The sequence below is a fragment of the Pholcus phalangioides genome, unplaced genomic scaffold, assembly GCF_987345545.1.
Source record: "Pholcus phalangioides strain wild (caught in Gottingen) unplaced genomic scaffold, Ppha-v1.0 ptg000003l_1, whole genome shotgun sequence".
NCBI lineage: Eukaryota > Metazoa > Arthropoda > Arachnida > Araneae > Pholcidae > Pholcus > Pholcus phalangioides.
The window spans coordinates 26,840,683-26,861,877 of NW_028301596.1; the positions used below are offsets into that span (position 1 = coordinate 26,840,683).

Sequence of the window (21,195 nt, forward strand, 5' to 3'; positions counted from 1 at the left end):
TTTATCAAAAACGTGTAACTGTATTTAATATATTGCTTACTTTTTCTATCAGGAAACTGTGCGGAATCACATGGAACTTGAATTTTTCGTTTTTTCTTGTAATACAACATGTTCCACTAACAGAAGGTTATACTGTACATGCAGAACCGAATGTGGTCCACACAAACCATAAAATACTGTGGAACTGCCTATCTCAACATGTGGTTTTTTTAGGGAAAAAAAAAGGATTTTACTTCAAGTGGCTCCAAACAAAGCTATTCTCCCCGTCACTATAGCAGATTTCTTTACCACTGTAATTTCTTTATATTCCAATTAGGATCACCTATGGAACTGCTTCTGTCCGCGTCCCTGTTTCACTGATGGCCATCCATTAATCTTTATAGGCTGTTTTTTCGTTGGAGACCAAGGTCAGTTGCTCCATATGATCCGCCATTAGTGCGCGGAGCAAATAAGACCCAGGCACAAAAACTTTTACCAAAGCCCTGACCGGCAGCGTCAAAAATAATGTTTCTTTTCTCTTCTGCGGGAGAAAGCAGGGGTCAAAAGAATGTAGTTTTCGAGACAGATGGGGTTCCCATATGGACGGATGCCTCCAGGTGACATATTCCGGTGTCGTCTTATTTGCGACCGAATCGAAAAACGTAGTGTTTGCGACCGACACCACAGGGGGCAACTAATGGACGATGATGAGGATTTAGGGCAGTGTTTCCCAAACTTATTCAGCCCATGGCCCCATTTTCAAAAACAAAATTTCTCATCGCCCCCCTGGAAGAGATGTTAAAAACCCACATTAAAAAGTTGAAAGATGCAGTGGCGAATTTTCGATTTTTTTGCATAAATGTTTTCCTGAAACATTTCTAGTATAAAAAGGGTTAGAAATTCTAAAATAATTACAATTAAGAAAATTACAGTAAACTTCATTGCAAAACAAAAAAAATTAAATTTGTGAATTATATAATAATAAACATATGCATATATAACACAAAACATATGCATTTAGTTGCATTTATTGTGGTCAAAGTAATATTCACATCACACAAAAAATATCCATTAATGCGCAAAACTACAATTATTACTTAGTTTTAATAAAAATAATTTTATTAATAGATGTTTTCTAAGTGTGATGATTGTCGCTTGGTTTTACTATGCAGTGTTCTCAAATCCTCACAATTGAATATCTGTAGGTGATTTCGATTTTTTTCGAAAGATTTGTGACTGCATTGAAATGTCTCGCACATGAAAAATGTTCAGCTACATTAGAACCTCTCAATAACGGACACTCACGGTAGGGCCGTCTTAAGAGCATCATGGACCCCCGTCAAGTGATTTTTCTGAGGCCCTACCTGCGAACTTCTCAAAAAATTCAACTACTTCTTGTTTTTCTGAGCCCCCTCTTTTCTTCAGGAGCCCATGCGTTAAGACGGCACTGACTCACGGGACCGAAAATTTTCGCCGCTAACGAGGAGTGTCCGTTAATGGATAGTAAAATAATCAGTCTCAACGGGAGTCCGGAGTCCCGTTGGCATAATTCAAAAAGTGTTTGATAACTGGAGGTGTCCGCTAAAAACAGGGAGTGTCCGTTACGGGAGATTTCTCTGTATATCCCCATAAATTCCAGGCACGGTATTTGCTTTTACAGAAAGAAAAGTTAATAGCCATCTTCAAATTTGAATGTCACACCGTCTTTTAATGTTATTTCTGCCAATTTTTCTTGTAAATGTGATAATTGATATTGTTGGAGATTGAAAAGAAAAGTATCGAAAATTGTTATTTTTTTCAGATTGTAAGGATCTCTTGGGAATAGTGATGATCAGAGAGGTTACATATATAATATACATATATTATTTTAATCTCCCTCTCCCCATTGTCAACTGCACCTTACACATTCCTGAAACAATTTAAACTACATTTAACATGTGTTACGTACTCCTATGAAATCGCGTATACAGAAATTTTATTTTATACAAAATTATTCGCACCAACGCATGTTGGAGTTGAGTGTTCTACTTTTACATGGAACACAAAATAAGGTTTTGATGGTAAGTTCCAGTGAATGCATAAAACTTCATTAATGATAAAATTCAGCCAATCCTTATTATTCAAGTTCGAACAAAGCCACTTGCAACACGGCTTAATTAGAAATTATATATATATATTTATTTAATATGGAATTGATGCAAACTACTCGGAGGTTTCGATTTTATAGTGACTGTCTTAGAAATATGCGCACATGGCTATCCAATTAGAATTAGTGTTGTTGTAACGCACTAAATACGCAATCGTGTTCACACTCTCAGAAGCATGGGTCGGCAACCAAATTTACCTGGCAATCTACTGCTTTGACTTTTCCCCTTCGAAGTTTTAAAATTTGATCATTTTTGTCGCACCACGGTCATTTTCTGCACACGAGGGCTAATTAGACCGGGACCTACAATTTATCGCCGATTCCGAACGGCAGGCTCATTTTTTACACTCATCGAGAGGTTGGAGCGCTAACCCCTCGATGGGGGGCTCCCTGCGATAGTAATTTCTTGCTGCGGTGAAGTCGCCGTTTTTTGTTGTCCCCCTGTGTCAGGAAAGTTTTTCTCACAAGGACGAACCGGGTATCGAACTCGCAACACCTCTAAACATCCTTTGGTACTTTAGGCGAGTATCTTATCGACCTGGGCTACCGCGCCCGTTTCAAAATTTCATCGTTAAAATAAATTCATTTTTGAAATTACCGATCTTGGGAGCTCATGAGACATTAGTTGGTGCTTTTGGTTTGTTAACCAAGTAACTTCTGAAACGAACTGGAACGCGAGTATTTTTTGTTATATTACCTTATTTTTTCTGTCATGTTATTTCGGGTGTGAACGGTTCCTTAGAAGAAAATGAAGTTTCTCACCAAGGAAGATAATGAACGAATAAAAAAAAAGAAGACATCTGATATTTTATTTAGATAATTTCCTATACAAAACATTTTCCCGGCATTATATTCGCTGGGTAAACAAAATATTTGGACTCAAGTCACAGAGGCCCTAATTCCTGCCTTGCCCAGGACCTCTTCGTGTCTAAGTCGGACTCCGGCTAGCTGCCATTTATTTTTCAAATCGCCAGAGTTACTGCGATATTATATAGGTCCATATTTTAAGAAAATGTAATTTTACATTATTTCAAGCGCAGGTCTCTCACTTCTTTCTTGATTAAAACTGACAAGCATCGGGGGACTACAATTGACTCTCTCCCTCTTTGGTTTCTTCTACATATAATTCTGAATGACAATCATTCTAAATATTTACCATTGTTTTATGAATATATCTGAAAGCTCGTTAGACTGCAATGAATTTCAACCCTTTCAGCTCAAACATATTAAAAGGAAAAAAATTCGGATGCAACCACGCTAATTAAACGTAAAAATACAATAAAAAATACTTTCAGAGATATGATTGATAATATAATTATATATCCTTAAGTAATACTATCAATATAGAGCGCAAAAAACCAACGATGTTCACTAAAAATACCCGGAAATTCATTGGTGTTTATTTCCGTGTATTTTTAACGAATATCGATGATGTTTTGCGTTCTACATTGCTAAAAAGGTAATTTCATCATACTATTAATATACTACGATGCTTAAGAATGAGTCGATTTCGAATTGAGTAAAATCACTCTTGAAAGGTCGTATGACAATGCATCGTTTTCTTTCAAGGAAAAACACTACCTAAGTCACCGTAAAAAAAAAATTCAAGTCAAAAAAATAAATTTTAATAAATTTTCTACTAAACCGACACCATTGCGAGAAGAAATTTCTATCATCCGATGCTGAAGGAGCGTGTATTCCCCCCCCCCCCCCCATATTCTTCGCAATATTCGAACGAGAAACGATGCTTGTTTGCGGAGATAGTACCAAAATTTCCCTTTTATCCTTATTGTCATAATCAGTGCGGTTACGGATAGCGCTCTTGATAAGCATTAATAGATAGTATAGGCACCGAAACCTAGGAGCTGAGGCCCTTTGCGCCCCTCCCCCAATAAAATTTTTAAGGGGTATTGAGCTTCCCCCCCCCCCTTCGCAATTAATTTCTAAAAATAAAATGCAATGCACGTTCTCTCTGTCCTGCGTACACGTTTGGCTCGTGTATACGGGACGACAAGCAACTTTATGCCTTTCCCCCTCCCAGTGGCGTCGGAGCCAGGGGTGCTGTGGGTGCTCGAGCACCCACGGAAGTTTGTAGAATGGGTCCGAGCACCCTCAGAATTGATTCAAAAATCGAAATTTCCTACATGAATCTCAAGACGGGCACCCACAGGTTCGAAACACTTCCGACGCCCTGCCCCCTCCAATATTTTTTTTATGTCGGTGCCTCTGATAGTACTGCCCAAGTGTTTTACATAAGTCATGAAAATCGGTCAATATAAGAGGATTTAGTAACATCAAAATTTTGAAAAAAATATACATTATTGTACTTACGGTATGGATTCAACAAACATTTCTTCCGCTTAACATTCATTTCTTTTCGGACACCATCGAAATCACATATAGAAACACAAAGCGCCCAAGAGGCAAATTGTCCAACGAGGTGGCTGAAGCTGATATGCAGGGTTGAACCATGAAATGGAGGTCCATCCTTCAGTGCCGTCTTAACGCATGGGCCTACCCGGGCCTCACAAAAGTGAGATTTGGCTGAAATTTTCTATAATTTACGTGGTAGGGCCTCAGAAAAACCACTTGGCCCGGGGGGCCATGGTGCTCTTAAGACGGCCCTGCCATCCGTTGTGTAACAAACACTTTAGGTATGTGACTTTTTTTGCGCGAAAATTCAAGACTGCTCATCTGTAATTCATAATTGGTACTTCCACACGTTATCTTTGGGTTTAAGTAATTCAGGAACTTGAACGAATGCATTACAAAAATTTTCTATTACGGCAGTTCCTCAAAGTGAGCGTCGGGGTTCCTAGTGGTGTCTCAATAATGAAATAACGTTGACCATTGATGTTTGTGTCTGTTCCCAAGCGGTTCTTTTAAAAAAAAAAAAAAACCAGAATGCAAAAAAGCCATAGCCGTAGGTGAATGAACAGGGATGCTTAAATCATGCCCCCACCTTGCCGCAGGGTCCCGAGGCTAGGCTCTTTGGTGGGCCACAATCTGTATTGAATTTATAAGGTGAAAAAAAAATAATAACGAGAATCGTCTCGGGGGTAGCGAGTCAAAATCGGACGGGACATATGCGGACAACATGGAAATAGGGTCAAAATCGGGCAAATTTTGCCGCGCCCTCGATGTTGGCGCTGTATCTCCCATTTGTCTCTCCAACCTGTTAAATGGCGACAAAATAGATACAACAAGAAGCCGGGTCAAAATCGGACAAATTTTGCCGAGCCGGCGATGTTGGCGGTTTATCCCTAATTTTTCCACCAAGCTGCTAAGTGGCGATTTTCTCTTTGATGGACATTATAAAGACATGCAGAGAAACTTTTGATGAAATTTGAACAATGTAAGACGTGAGTCGTCTACCAGTCGCCAGAACAAGTAAAAAAAAACCCGTCCTCTTTGAACCACTGACAAGTGATGGATTGCTACACGTAAAAAAAAAAACGCCGACATAACCAACACTATAATAATAAATATATAGCTTCAGTAGAACTATTATTATTATTATCGGGCTCGGCGCGGAGGTGATCATAAGTCCTTATCCCGAGGGATTTCTATTCTAGGAAGGGTCTCTACAACTAATGTCGCCTGAGTATTATCAGCACCGTACGTGGACTACGGCATTGTCAAACGAAACGGAGTTGATTGTTTCATAAGAGGGAAAATTAATAAAATCATACATAAATTAATGAGCACTTATACGATCATATACATAAACGATATCGATTGATCGTACATGCAAGATATATCGTGGGAAAAGAAAAATAACTACATCAACTGAACTAAATTTAATCAATAAAAATCACGGCAACTCACAGATGCCTCACGTGGATAGAAATATGATAATATAGAAAACATGTGAACTAGTTCGACAGAAACATTAGAAAAAGATTTTATTCTAATGAAGTGATCTAAAACTATGCACACACACACTTATTCCGATTACAGTCAATCCCGTTTTTAACGTTCCCGCTTAGTACGACTTATTTCTGTGGTTTCAACTCTAAGTACAGTGGATCCCGCTTATAACATTTTTTCAAAAAACCTGTCACAAAAACATTGTAGGCGGGGAAATGCTTTAAATGGAAAATCTTAGAGCGAATTAGTGAGTTGGAAACTCCAGAATAAGTCGTACTAAGCGGGAAAACTATATAAGCAGGATCGACTGTAATTCTCATTAAGATTTCCCATTTAAAGCGGTTCTCGCTTACAACGTTTTCCATGACAGTTTTTTGGAAAACGTTATAAGCGGGATCCACTGTATTATTTAATATTTATGCATTTGCATATAATAGGTGGTCTATTAAAAAATCTTTGAGTTGAGCATAATGAATCGAAATGATCAAGTAGATACATGCGATCTTCATGCTTAATTGATTCAGAATTGAAATTCTATTACTGTCTTATTAAGGATGGGACGAATAGTGATTTGAGCGAATAACCGAATACTCGGCGGCCGAATATGTATTTTCTCAAAATTCAACACAATCATAAATAAAATTGGTGTTTTTAATTGAAAATAAAATTATTTGTAAATTCAAATGATTGACATTGAATTTTAGTTATACTATACGTCCCACGTTTAAATAAACTTACCCGTTTTGTGGTCCAGGATTTTTTTATTGTTCTTGATTATGCTTGATAACTTGATCCACATTGCAGCTCTTATTGATGAACCATCATTAGTTACACTTGTCCGAAAATGGGTAAAGAGCACGAATAACTACATTTACTAAGAAATTTATTTCAAATGCTCCAGAGGAGTATGGACCGGAGGAGGAGGCCGGACACCCTTTGCTTATATTCAACCGTTCGAGAAAAATTACTGGGGTCACTGGTCGAAAATCTGGGGTGAATGGCACCGAGACTACCTCAAATTACCAAGGACTAAGATCAGGAGTTTCGGAAGTGTTTCGAACCAATAGGTACTCATCTTTGTTTTAAACAAATAAATTTGCTTTCTGATCGATTCTGCAGGTGTCGGATGCATGCCAAAAATTACCATGGGTGCTCAGAACCCACAGCACTGACTCGGATTACCGAAAAACGATAGAAAACGACTCTCGAGAGGGGGGGGGGGGGCTACATTGATTTAAAGGTAAATATAATAAAAAATGTTAAGAAAATACTACGTTTATCCTGGGTCACAAAGCTGGAGCCCCATCCGCGTTCTACTTGTGTAGCGGCATTTGAAACATGAACAGTTAACGGCCATAAGGAACTTACTTCCATTTGATGACATACTGTATAATAATTACATTAAAACAATAATTTTTCTAGTTTCTCTTCTTTGGACCTGCCTAGTCAGAGACAATCTCCCTTGCTTTGTTATTAATTCAATAACTTAATTCGTTACAGATTAGGACTGCGAAGACCCATGAAATCTTTATAAGGGAGACTGACATGGTTTGCAGATATATGAATGCTATAGTTTTTGTTTGATTGCACAGTAAATTAACTATAAAGATGCTTGTGAAAAATTTTAGCTAATCAGTATAGGTACACCGAAGACCCCAGGAGAAGACTCCTTCTGTCCCAGTCTAGTTCAAACGGGAACTGTAAGTACATTGTGTGTGCAGTGAATTCTATTCAGAAGTGTACGGAAGATTTTCTCATGAGTGCGGGGGGAGGGGGGGGGTAAACTTTTTCTTCGTCGAAGGAGAATGATAGTTAACCTACAAAATAGGGTGGATAGATCTGTTGGTTTTACATGACAGTCTCGGTTTTTGTCCAATTCGGATCCCGCCTATAGCGTTTTTGAAAAAAAGTCATAAAGAACTTTGAATAAACTAAAAACGCGCGAATTCCCTCAGAGAGAGACAGCCAGACTGGGGCAGACACAGGGAATGTCCAATTTCGTTAGAAGTGTTAAAATATCCTCTATAACACTGCTCAAAACAAAAATCGGTTTACCTAAGAAACTTCAACGGTTTTAGGGTAAAGGTTTTAGTGGGCTGCTGATTCCAAAACTGGTGTTGGTTTTGACGAAATGACTAGTTTTGAGGTAGTATATATTCTCAACATTCCAATGCAGTCTGCAATCACTATTTTTTGCGGCAAATTTTTACTTTTGTGTTTTTTTATTTATTTTCCTAAGTTATTCTCAATATTATTGCATTCATATCATCATTAAGGAAGCGTAATTTTCATATTTACGGAATAAATGCGATAAAAGTGAAATTAGCCGATGTAGATGAATAAATACGAAAATTTTGATTTTTATAACTTTTCCTCAAAATTTCGAAGATTTACAATTTTAAGCGAAAATAGGTCGTGATTTTGCTGAGTAAAATGCTTTTGAATTCTAACTCGTGAATTAAGAGTTCAGTTGCCTTCCGTTTCTGAGTTCTGTCCGAAAATTATGGACGTTATTGACTATTTATAGAAGGACCAAACTATATATCCATTCGCGCACGTTTTGCGCATCAAGTTAATTTTCTCATGAACGCAAAAGTCAGAGCCATTTTTTTCGAAAAGACAGAAAAAAGTTTGACAGCAGCAGAAGAGTTTAAATACATTTATTTTTTACACGATATTCGACGCAACAAATTAACCTCTGCAGCATATACAGTGGTTTTATGCTGGGCCTATCTGACGCCGTGACAACACTTACATCAACTTTGCACCCAAATTTTGTACTTTGGAAAGAAGCTTTTCCAAGATAATATTTTTTGCAACGTTATGGCATGGTATGAAGTCATTGATAAATAGAATCATACTACTTTCAGTAGTCATCTAAAAGCCTTTTGTTGATGGCCATGCACATGAAATTCTACTACCTACTTTGCAAAGGCAGTTATTCAAAGTCTTCGTAGTCCCGCTAATAGCAAGAATGCTGATACAGTCAACCTTCGGTTTACGAACGTCTCGGTTTGCGTAAAATTCGGTTTATCAACAACAAAAATTGATTCGGTTTACGAACACGCAAGAAGGAAAATATTTGACTAAATTCGAAATGATAATGGAGAAATTGAAGTGTTTACGGCCGCATTTCGATTTTTTCAAATACATTCCTCCGAATTCGACTCCTTTTATTCAGCTCATACATCAGCATGTCATTTCAAATTTTGGGACGGTTTTCATCAAAGAAATTTTTGAAACACGTTTTGCAATAACCTCTGACACATATATAATTACTACTATCTGATTTCTAGAAACATCATTTTAATGTCCCACATTGCTCATCGAACTTATTGATGAAGTTTGGCAGCAAGTGACTTATAAAATGAATTCGGTTTGGAACGCAAGGTTGCCAGATTGCTTTGCAGGCAGAAATTTCGAGAGCTTTGACACTGAGATTAATAGATGAAAGATGAAATTAATCAGACTAGACATGGGTATAGCTCTGCCCATGTATAGCATATATGCCCGTTTTCTCGTAAAATCTGGATTTTCTCTGGAAAAAAGTGTTTTTAGTGTCAGTATGATTATTTCAGTAGGTTTCGAGTTATTCACTTGAGCGTGAAGAAGTAAAAATTGACACTGTAGGAATCTTCGGGGTCTTAGAAACGAATGAATCTATTTTTACATTAATTCCTATGAGCAAATGTGTTTCGGTTTGCCAACCTACCTCAGGAACGAATTAACTTCGTAAACTGAGAGTCGACTGTATTATGTACCTACAACGCCGTTACTACTCACAGAGGGAAGTACTATTGAAGGAGATATGGGGAGAGACTACTGAAATATTATCTTTTAATTAAGTACTTTATTACTTCGCTTCAAAATGGAACCTGAAGGAAAAATGTATCGTTAGTTTTGTTCATTTTTGCGAATAAATGCAAAATCTCCGATTTAGAAAAATTTATTTTTGCGAAATTTCGAAATTTTATGCGCAAAATTTACGTATATCACATCATCAGACATTCGTTATTTGTCATGATCTTGAGCTGATGAACCTCTTACTGGGACAACAAAGAAAATATTTTTAGAGAGCCAGCGGTTCATAAACAAAATACATCTCCCAACACTTCATATAAAACTCGGCTTAGTGAAACAATTCGATAAAGGTGCTCAATAAATAAAGTGGCGAGTGCTTCCAATTAATTTGTAAAACGTTTCCTGGACTGAACAATGAAAAGCTGTGAGCAGGGATTTTTGATGGTTCTCAAATTCATAAATTTCTTAAAGATTCGAAATTCTCAGCATTTTTGACGGATATTAATCAATATCCGTCCAATCCGGTCGATCTTCAGTTTGATCATGTTTCGTATCGGTTGTTGAGAATTTTTTGACAAAGCAGAGAACGATGAAGAATTGCAGTAAAATACGATCAATTTGCAATTTGAATTTAAAAATTTTCAAACGTTTGAAAAATACTGTTAATATGAGCACAAAGGCGCATTTTCTTCTTAGTTACTTGGTCCAATTTCACAGACAATCTGAGTCATTTTAATGACGAGAGAGGCGGTTTCATCAAGATATGAAAGTAATGGAACAGAAGTATCAAGGCAAGCTCGAGCTTCGCGTATGATGGCTGATTACTCTACCGAAGCCTCCTATGAAAGACATTTAAAACCCATAACAGAAAATCATGCAAGTACTTCTCCTTGAATTAATTTAATATCATTTTGTGTTCACTTTAGTGGACAAAATGCAACATTATAGAGCATATCATTACTGCATTGATCTATTCTGATATCCTAAGTATATTCCCTTATTTTCATTCCATATATTATACGATATATAAATGTATATACGATATGTATAATGTATATTATACATACATATATTGTTTTACTTTTATTCTGAACATAAATGTACCACAAGTTTCGTGTGACGTTCATTGAATGCATATTGAAATCTGATAATTGAGTGGAGTGTTTTTAAAGATGTGCATTTATTGATTTACAAATACGCATTATTTTATTATCAAGGACGGGCTTAAGCATTTTGTGGCTCTCGAAAACCTGAGTTTCCTAATCCCTGAGTAACCATGAACACCCTGGAGCACGCCAGGTATACATAGGCAGAATGAACATCAAACTACTATTTCATGGTCGTATAAAAAAATCATTCGAAAATAAATTTGAAGGATATTGCACGCTGCTCCCAGATATTTAAAGGTTGGAGAGCTGTCGGGCCATTGAACCGATTACCTACCCAGGACCTTAACTTTATACTCTTTCAGCCGGGCAAGTATGCATTATGTATGCCTTGTGTAATTTTTTAAATTTTAAAAGAATAATTTAGCAACCCATCGTCCGGAGCACTAGATCCACTTCCATCCTTTACTTGACTTGGAGGAAGGGGTTCTGTGAAAACCCTAGGCAAGAGGAATAGGGTTCGATGTCTGAATTTTAAAGGTTTTAGACAAAATTTTAAGCTACAGCGAAACCTCGATACAACGACTCTGCAGACCAAGAAAAAATGTCGTTGTAGATTATGTAGGGATTATATATCGTTATGTCGAGAGGTAACAATTTAACATTAGAGTATAGGCATTTTCAAACAAGGCTTGAAAAAATATCGTTATAGAGTAATTTATCGTTATATTGAGTATCGCTGTAGCGAGGTTTAAATGCATTCGCTTTGTTGAAAACGAAGTTTTTAAATTAAAATGCAATCAAAGTATTTTCTTCATCACGTTTTTGCGGCCCCTAACATTTAACGCCCCGGTTGCGGCCAACCTTCACACTTGCCCAAGTCCGGCCCTAAGTATCATCAACTATTGACTTATCTTCCAATTTATGTATTGATTTTCATGATTAAATTGATTACTTTTCATAATTAAATTGATTTATTCCATTGATTCAAGCTTTCTAGTGATGTAAACTGCTCGCAGATTTAAATGCGATTTGTGTGCTGCTTATGTAGTACTACTGAAATTTAGTTTTCACTTTATGTTAAAAATTAGAGCGTTTGAAAAAAAAAAATGCCAGATTCACACACAGAATCAGCACTCAAAATTACCCTGAAATCACTAAAAATTATTTGGCAATAAAATTATAGACTATTTATTAATAAAATTAGTGTTGAGCAGTGTACGTGTCAAAGCACTCGAAATTTCTGCCTGAAAAGCAATCTGGCTATAATGCGTCCCAAACGGAATTTATGGTTCTGTAAGTCTAGAGCCACCCTTAGAGGTGTGCGGTTGCACCGGGCCCCGCACTCACGGTAACTTATTGGAGGCTTCCATCAATTCTTAAATTATTTCTTGCATTAATTCCGAATTTTCATCAATTCTAGAATTTTTTCTTCCGTTCATTCTAAAAAAAATCAATTCTATTATTTTTCTAATTAATTCTGAATTTTCATTGGTGTTGGATCCATTTTTAGTTATTTTTAATTCCTCAATTCTGAAATTTTCATCAGTTTCTGGAATATTGTTTCCTCTCATTACTTTGAAACTACCTTTAAGTACTGAATTATCATTAATTTTTTTTATTTACATTTTATTGCGTATTTAAAATTTTTTGTTAGGATATTTCTCAGCATTCCTACATATTCTGAAATAATAGCTGATGATCTCCCCCCCCCCACCCCACAAAATATATAAAATCGGGGCTAAGGGTGTCCTAAACATTTTTGATGCCTCGAAACTTTTGAGATGGCCCCGTGTCTGATAACGGCGTCCCTGTGTAAGTCACTTTTTGCAAAGCTTCATGAATAAAAATTAAGGGGAATGTAGTGTATTAAATTATGTTTGCAGAAGTCAGCGATTGTTAATTCTGAGGCAGAGATTATTGCAAAACACCTTCTTAAAAGTCCTTTGATTTAAACCTTCTCTCAAAGTTTTAAAATTACTTTTTTATCCATGGGCTGGATAAGAGTCGTATTTGGAGGTACGGACGGCAATGTTAGAAAACGACGTTTCTCAGAAGAAAACAAGGCGGGACAATTGACTCTAATCATCCTCCCAGCTCTCAGTCAATTCATTCTTCTTCATAGTACAATCTCCCATGGGGTCGGCAGCCGACATATATTGATTCTTCTTCAAACTTTCCAGGAACTTATTCTCCCCCCCTCATTCAACACATTTAGAAAATGTAGCTCGAAAAATCGCCAGAATCATTCGCCAATAAGTGTTAAATTATCGGTTAACATAAAATGTCCGATTTTGACCCGATCGCGACCAGAGAACGTACCTTAAAAATCGCCAGAATTACTCGCCAGTAACGTTTGATTATTGGTAAACATAAAATGTCCGCATATGTCCCGATTTCCGACATGTCCGCATATGTCTCGTCCGCTTTTAACCCCTAATCGTCTCGGGGCCCTGAAACCAGAACACCGATACCAGCTGCACTTTTTTGAGGGACGATAGCTCCAATAATGAATAGTCATTAGCAAAACCAGTCATTCCCAGATGGTGTTGAAATCTGCGACAGAAGGTTTCATTGATCAATTACAGCAGATGAAACAAGTACAACTACTGAGTGCAAATATTAGTTTTTTTTTCGCCCATAGGCACGGATATTTATGAAGGCTTTCTTCGGAAAAGGATCCCAGTTTTCGAAAACTTATTTTTTCCTCTCGTCCTCCCATCGCCCCCTTATGCTCATTCGTAGCCCCCCAATCGCGTCTGTAGCTAGTATCGCCCCCTTGAATAGTCCCATCGTCCCCTGGGGGGCAATATTGCCCACTTTGGGAAACAATGCTCTAGATGAATGAAAAACAAACGTTTGGATGCGCTTATCGGTTATAACGAATTTAATTCCGTCCTAGTGAACCTGCAATACAATAATGAAATAACGTTGAAAATATTGTTATAAGGAATGGGCATATTTATATCTACGGATATAAGGGGTCATCTTAAAGTAATACGTCCCCAATCGTGGGGGGGGGGGGGGTTCACAGTTGCTAACTTTTAATGACAAGGTGGAGTGGGGTGTGATGATTGTGTGAGCAATAGAGGTAGGAAAATATGAAATTGGGTTATATGTTGGGCTGGTACATATGAAATGTTGGTATATATATTTGGCTGGTAGATATGAAATGTTGGTATATATATTTGGTTGGTAGATATGAAATGTTGGTATATTTATTTGGTTAGTAGATATGAAATGTTGTTATATATATTTGGTTGGTAGATATGAAATGATAAATACTCTACTTACGGAAATCATATATGTAAATTGGAAGGCCTTACACTCAGTGCCCTCTTACCACATGGGCACGACCCGGGGCCTCACAAAAATGAAATGTGGTTGGAATTTCCAAGAATTCACCACGTAGGGCCTCAAAAAAAATAATTTGTCCGGGGGCTCATGATGCTCTTAAGACGGCCCTGCTTATACTTCTGATATTTTTGCAATCAGATAGTGGGGCTCAAGAACATCACTCGGCCTGGGGGCCTCATGATGCTCTCAAATTTTACAAACATGGGTATATAGCAAGATCGGGGTAGGACGGGGCAGGGTCATGGTAACAATCTAAAAGTCTGCAAATTTTAAGGGGACGGGGGTTGTTTCCAAGTTTTACTATGGGGAGCCACACTGGTGGATCGATTTTTTTTAATGGATTAAGTTCGATAAAATCAGAAGTTGTATTTCAAGAAAAAAGCCTGAATCTCTGAAGTACTACCGTACTATTGCGAAAATCGGCTTCAGGTGTGTTTTGTCAACGTTATAGCTAGATGGCTATCTCTAGCTATAGATAACTCTGGTTCTGTTCATTTCCAGAACCACTCGAAGAAAGATCGACATAACTACAGGTTTGTGTCTGAGGTCCCCAGTCTTTGTAAACCATGCGTCACAGTGGTCATCGGCTGAAGTTGGTTTCAAACTCTGAGCCGTGAATGTGAGTCGAGCTCACGTTAAGTCTCGCCATTGAGAGCTACGGGCCTACAACAATTCAAATATTCAGTCTCATTACGCTTCATTCTTAATTTAAAATATTGATGTCAGCAATGCAATATCAGGCACAACACCTTATACGCACTGAGACTGTTAGGCACACGCTCACATTCCCGGTAAAACTCATTCGATAGCAAATTCCCGATGGCGATAGACCGGAGTTGTGCTCGGTTTGAAAGAAAGTCTTTGTAAACATCAGAACTATCGGTATAACAATTTGACGGACCGCTTACATCCGTGATTTTTCAAATTTTGCCTTCCATTTCACCCTTGTCTCAACGTTTACCCACGGCTCCCCAGAATACTTAGTAGCACTTCAAAGTACTGAACAAACCAATATTGACAGCTCGCCTCTGGTAAAGGTTTGTGACTACCCAAGAAGCTGCGACTCACACTTTGAGAAACACTGATTTACAGTAGAAGGGTATTAATTAAAACCCCCTATGTGAATATCTAAAGTTATATAAGTATTACATATATAAATCATTTTAATTTTCTTAAATTTCCAAGTCTGTACAAGGTCCACCTGTTCCTCGTACAGACCCATCGCGAATAGGTTGAGTATTTTTTCTCATTAAACTCGAATGTTTCATGGTGTATCGGTTTTCACAAATATCGGAAATGTTGAATGCTTTCACGTTCCCGTGCGACTTGGTTATATCCGGGCTTGACTGTTTATGCATGGCATCAATGGATTTGTTGGTCCATATTGATGATACATTTATTTCATTATCATCTGAGATGGTTGAAAAAGAGCCAATACATTACGTGAGATGTAAAATCTTTTATCCAACATAGCCTCATCACCTATGTTTGATAAAAGAGTTGCGCTGATGCACTTCCATCCTGCACTGTGACGTATTAACTCTTCAAACCTGTTCTTTCACCTTCTCCTCTCACTTGCCACTCCCTTCTCTCTCTGGGTAGAAAAAAAAAGATCCTCTTCCGGTGTGTATTTCTTGGATTAAAAAAAACTTGCATTTTCAACAATAAAATGTGATAGAAAATCGGGAATGTAACTAGGCTGGGGCCACTGGGGCACTGTCCCAGGGCTCCAAGCCAAATGGGGCCCCACAAAAATTTACACTAACCAGGGGTCTGTTCATCCAAAATTCGGGTCTGTTTTCCGGACACTTCACAAAATTCCGGATCAGAAAAATGAACCCTTCACAAATTAAAATAATGAAACCATAAATTTGAAATTTCATTTCTTTTGTGATAGAACAACTAGATTATGTCACTTCCTACAAAATTGCTCATTTCGTACAAAATTAATGATACATTTCACAAAAATAAAGAACATTTTCACAAAAACAGGACCCTGCAAAAAAGTGTGGGCAGATGTCTACTTACCCCAAATAGAAGTCTGCCCCAGGCCCCATAAAGGCACAATAAGGCCTTATAGTAAAATGAGTTTTATGTCACCCGCAGCTCACTTGCCCAGTTCATGATGTACTGGTAATACCATGAACTGGTAGTTAAACAGTTAAACCATGAACAGAATAGTTAAGCAGTGCCGTCTTAAGGCATGGGGCCACCTGGACATGGCCCAGGGGCCTCAAGAGAAAGGGGTGCCTCACAAAAATTTGATATGGTTGAGATTTTCGAAAATTTGCCTAGTAGGGCCTCAAAAAAGTCATTTGGCCTGGGGCCCCATTTTGCTCCTAAGACGGACCTGTAGTTAAGTGGTGTTTTCAATTATAAAAGTACCAATTCAAAGCAAAAAGAGGCAAAAAAAATCAATATCTTCTTATCGCCGGGACGCCCCTAGAAGCCACGCCACACACTACGGAAAACCCTATCATAGCACCTCACTGGATTTGATGCAAATACAAATACGACGCCACAACAGGCAAATTGCCCAACGAGGTGGCTGACTTAAGAACATCATGGATCCCCGAGCCATTTTTTGGAGGCCCCACCCACTACTGCTACACCACACATGCACCCCCCGCGGAACCCCCCAACGAATCGGTACATGCGGGAATGTGCGTGTACGTGTAGTGCAACCTGACGTAAAGTTTGTTTCTGTGTAATGCTTGTTATGTGTAGTGCTGTCATCTGCCCTCAGTTTTTCTAACTATGAGTGAAGTGTTATGGTTGAATGATTTACCGTTGTAGGACTGTTGCTCTCTGTGGCGAGACTTTTTTTTTTAACGGGGAGATCGGCTCGCATTTGCGCCTTGAAGTTGGGAACCACAGAAAACCAACTTCAGCCGACCACCACTGTGGTGGTTCGAACCCGGATCCTCGCATCACGAGTCCGGCACTATAACCACTCGACCACCACAGCGGCAAAGGTTCACATTAATGATACATTTATTCAATTATCATCTGAGGTGGTGGATATTAAATTAAACTATTATATCATAGGTGGCCAACTTCTTTCTATTCGAGGGCTAATATAATGTGCAGTTGCTACATCCACTCTGATGTATATGCCACGGTTCAAGCTCGGAGACAAGGTGAGATAGTAAAAACCAGAAAAATGATGCTATTGTTTTTATTTGGGACTCATTACCAAGACGAAGCCCGTTTTTATTGTTAATAAACCAATTAACTTATTAATTCTTTATGCTTATTAATTACTTAATATAGTAATTGAACAGTTTAAAATTAAATTCATTAGCATTAGGAATTAATATATATATATATATATATATATATATATATAAATTATTTTTAATTCATTTTATTTATTCTCTCAACAGTAAAAACCTGTTTTGAAGAATAAAAAAATTATAATGAACTTATTCGTTTTCCTAAATGCTGCCACCTATTCAGGTTTAGGTTCACTTGTACTCAAGGCCATTAGTTAGTGTCCCGACATCTCCAAAGGGGTGCAGGGTCATGATGCCCCAGTACCCCTCCTGGATAGGTGGATCAGTGGGCAAAGCGGGCTTCAGCACCCCCGTGCGTCAGCGCGAAACATCATAACGAAATAAGTGTTTTACTCAAATACTTATTACTATTAATTCATCAATAAGAGTTATTCACACTAATAATTATAACTATTGAACAATTATTAATTAATCAAGACAGGTGGGAAACTATTAAGTTACTGATGTTAAATTAATTCATTTAAAACAGGCTTTTGAACTGGTAGGAGTAAATTAATTATGAGCATCGATTACTTAAATAGCGTCAAAACCTCATCATGGTGGTTATTTCGTTTAATTCATTATTTGTTTATAATTATTAAATTAGATTCATAAACTAATAAGTTCATGGTGATTAATTGATTCATTTAAAATGAACTTTGACTTGATAAAAATCCGAAATGAAAATGTTTACAAGCATTTTATGAACTTTCACCAACGCACCTTGATAAAACCCGAGTCTCTGGGATTTTACCGTAACATATGTGAGCCGCAATAACTAATATGATGAAACATGGACAATTTAGTTGCTAAACTTTCAATTTAGTCGCGTTGTGTGTATTCCTCAACTTCTTCATAAATTGACATATTCATTAAGTTGCGTTCCCAGTTAAATGCAATGCATCAAAATAATTAGCTTCTTCCGCAAATTATTTCATCCAATACAATCATCGTCGGAGTCAGGGGTCCGAAATCCACAGTAATTTGTGGCATGGATCCGAGCACTCCTAGAATTGATTCATAAATTAAAATTTCCGATATAAAACTAAAGACGAGCACCCACAGTTTAGAAACACTTCCGACGTCCCTGCATCCACATAAGCTTCCTGTTTTTCAAAACCGAAGCCATTACAGAGGTTGCAAATGACAAATCTCTTCCCCCCCCCCCTTATAGCAAATGGTAAAAAAAATTCTTTATCCATAACTACTACCAGCAACAGCACAACACTAATGAAGACTGACAAACTAACAAAAACGTTTGCAAAAACAATTTTATATATATTTTTTATAGTGTAATGTGGTCCATATCCTTTACAAAATAAATTTTACAAAAAAAAATTTGAATATGAGATTTATAAAAGATTTTAGTCAAATTTTATAAAAGAAATTTTATCAAACTTTTATAGTGTAATACCGGTCTAATAGTAATTTCTGCTGCGCCTGCAATGGCGACTTTTTATCTTTTTAACACGGAAACCACCTCACATTTGTGATTCAAAGTTGGTAGACTAGAGCAGTAGTTCTCAACAGGGTTGGGCAAAGCTGTATTAAAGATCTTTAGCCGCTTTGGGGTTGGCAATGTTTGAGAGAGTACGATAAAAACCACTGTATTCTCTGTAACAAGTTTGGCGAGTTTCATACTACCAATAATTCCTCAAGAATTATAACTATGGTAACCCTAATAAGACATGGAGCCATGTTATTCACTAAATTATTAGTTTTGGATGACGCCACACACTGAAACTAACTGTAATTGTTACATATACTTACCTTTCATCAATTTTATGGTAAATAATCGTTTATTGAAGTGAGAAATGTTTTTCAAATTAAAGGTAATATCAGCGATTTAATCTGGCTATATATTCTTCCTCCGGCTTGACTTGACTTGACTTGTTTTACGTCCTTTTGTACCAACCTAGGGTTTTAGGACGGGTAAAAAAAAAGAAATATACAAGGTTAATGTGTTAGTTTGTTAGTTTTTTAGGGTAGGAAAAAAATTTTTGATACATCAACATATATGGAAAATACCATACATTTAGAAAATTATAAAATAACTGAAACATATATATAACTATACCCATTCACTTTGTATATACCACCTATACAAAACCCATACCAGTACACAGCTTTATCACAAATTGTACAAATATTAAATCAAATTCACAATATATACAGCACAAGAAATTTTCTCGCATCAAACCAAATAGCTACATACAAGAAAAACAATCATACTTGTATGATCAAACATAATTATTCATAACAAAAATCACAATACATTAAGCAAAAAATAAAAATAAATAAAATAAATTCCATAAAATAGACAAATGTATAAAAAAAAAAAAAAAAAATATATATATATATACAAGAATTATAACGATGTTTGCAAGACATGAGTAGATGGAAAAACAAATCAGTGATATTTACATCAGATTAATCAGGGACTTGAGGGGAAGAAAGAAAGAGAGAGAGAGAGAGAGATAGAGAGAGAGGAAAAAAAAAAAAAATTAAAAAAAAAATTTGACTATTCAAAACAGGATGTATATCAAATTATCAAATTTTGAGAGAAAAAAAAAAAAAAAAAAAAATCAGAATCTATTACATTTAGATAAATACACTTCCAATCCTTTGACAAATAATTTTGGAGGAGCAATAAACATAGCTCTCCAATTACAATTCTGATTATTTCTTATACCAATACTTTGGAAAAAGGTATTGCGATATTTATTCCAATGTTTGCATATAAAAAAGAAGTGATCATTTGATTCTTGATCATCACAATAGTCACATTTCGCAGTCTCTTTCTGATTAATTCTGCACAGATAACCATTAGTTGGGGCTCTGTTTGACAATAATCTGTAAAATAATGTTTCATATTTTCTCTTCGTAAAGTAAGGTGAATATTTATTAATAGTATTAAAAAAACGTGATGCAAGTGGATAAAGAAACTGATATCTGAAATATCGTTCAATGTGGATGTTCCATGACTTCTCAAGCAAATTCAGCACATCTTCAACATATGAAAAATCTGGAAAAGTAGGGTTTGCATTATTAGCAGCAGTTCGAGCCAGTTTATCTGCAATTTCATTGTAGGAGATGTTCTTGTAACCTGGTGACCAGACAATTGAAATGAATTCTGCCCGGCTAGAAGCATCTATTAAAGAGAGATGTGTAGTAAAGATGGCTGAATGTGACTTTGGATTTATGGAGGCTAATGCAGAAATTGCTGATTTGCTGTCTGATAATATAACATAGTGACGTTTTTCAGATATAAATTTTGAAGCAGCAACAGCAATGGCAAGACACTCAGCTGTAAAAACAGAAGAAGAGTCATGAACTGTAGCCTGGAAAGTTCTCATATTTTTATTACAAAAGACTCCTATTGTTGTATGAACTGATTTGGATGCATCACTAGCAATTATAATTGAGTTAGACCAATGTAATTGTTCGTATTGTTGAAATAAAGGGTTGACCAAATTTGGATCTGTCGTAATCTGGAATGGCAGTTCATCAGTAGTATACGATATATTAGAGATGATCCAGGGTGGATTAGCAAAAACTATAGGTTGAACTGGTATGAGTAGATGATTGTCCTGGATGAAATTTATGACTGAAGAACTAAACATGGGTAGAGAAGAAGTCACAGCTGTATTATTTAAGTTGG

The 21,195-nt window shown here is 36.8% G+C and overlaps 1 protein-coding gene across 1 annotated transcript in view; it reads right to left on the reverse strand.

The window, feature by feature from the left end:
• The window catches only part of LOC149088344 (uncharacterized), a 636,013-nt gene extending 616,604 nt beyond the window's left edge, over positions 1 to 19,409 (reverse strand). The window contains exons 1-2 of the mRNA XM_089247274.1: positions 19,305 to 19,409; positions 13,781 to 13,809 (exon numbers count right to left, since the gene is read on the reverse strand). The gene's annotated coding sequence lies outside the window, so the exon portion shown is untranslated. The remainder of the gene's footprint in view (positions 1 to 13,780; positions 13,810 to 19,304) is intronic.
• Between the last annotated feature and the right edge of the window lie 1,786 nt (positions 19,410 to 21,195).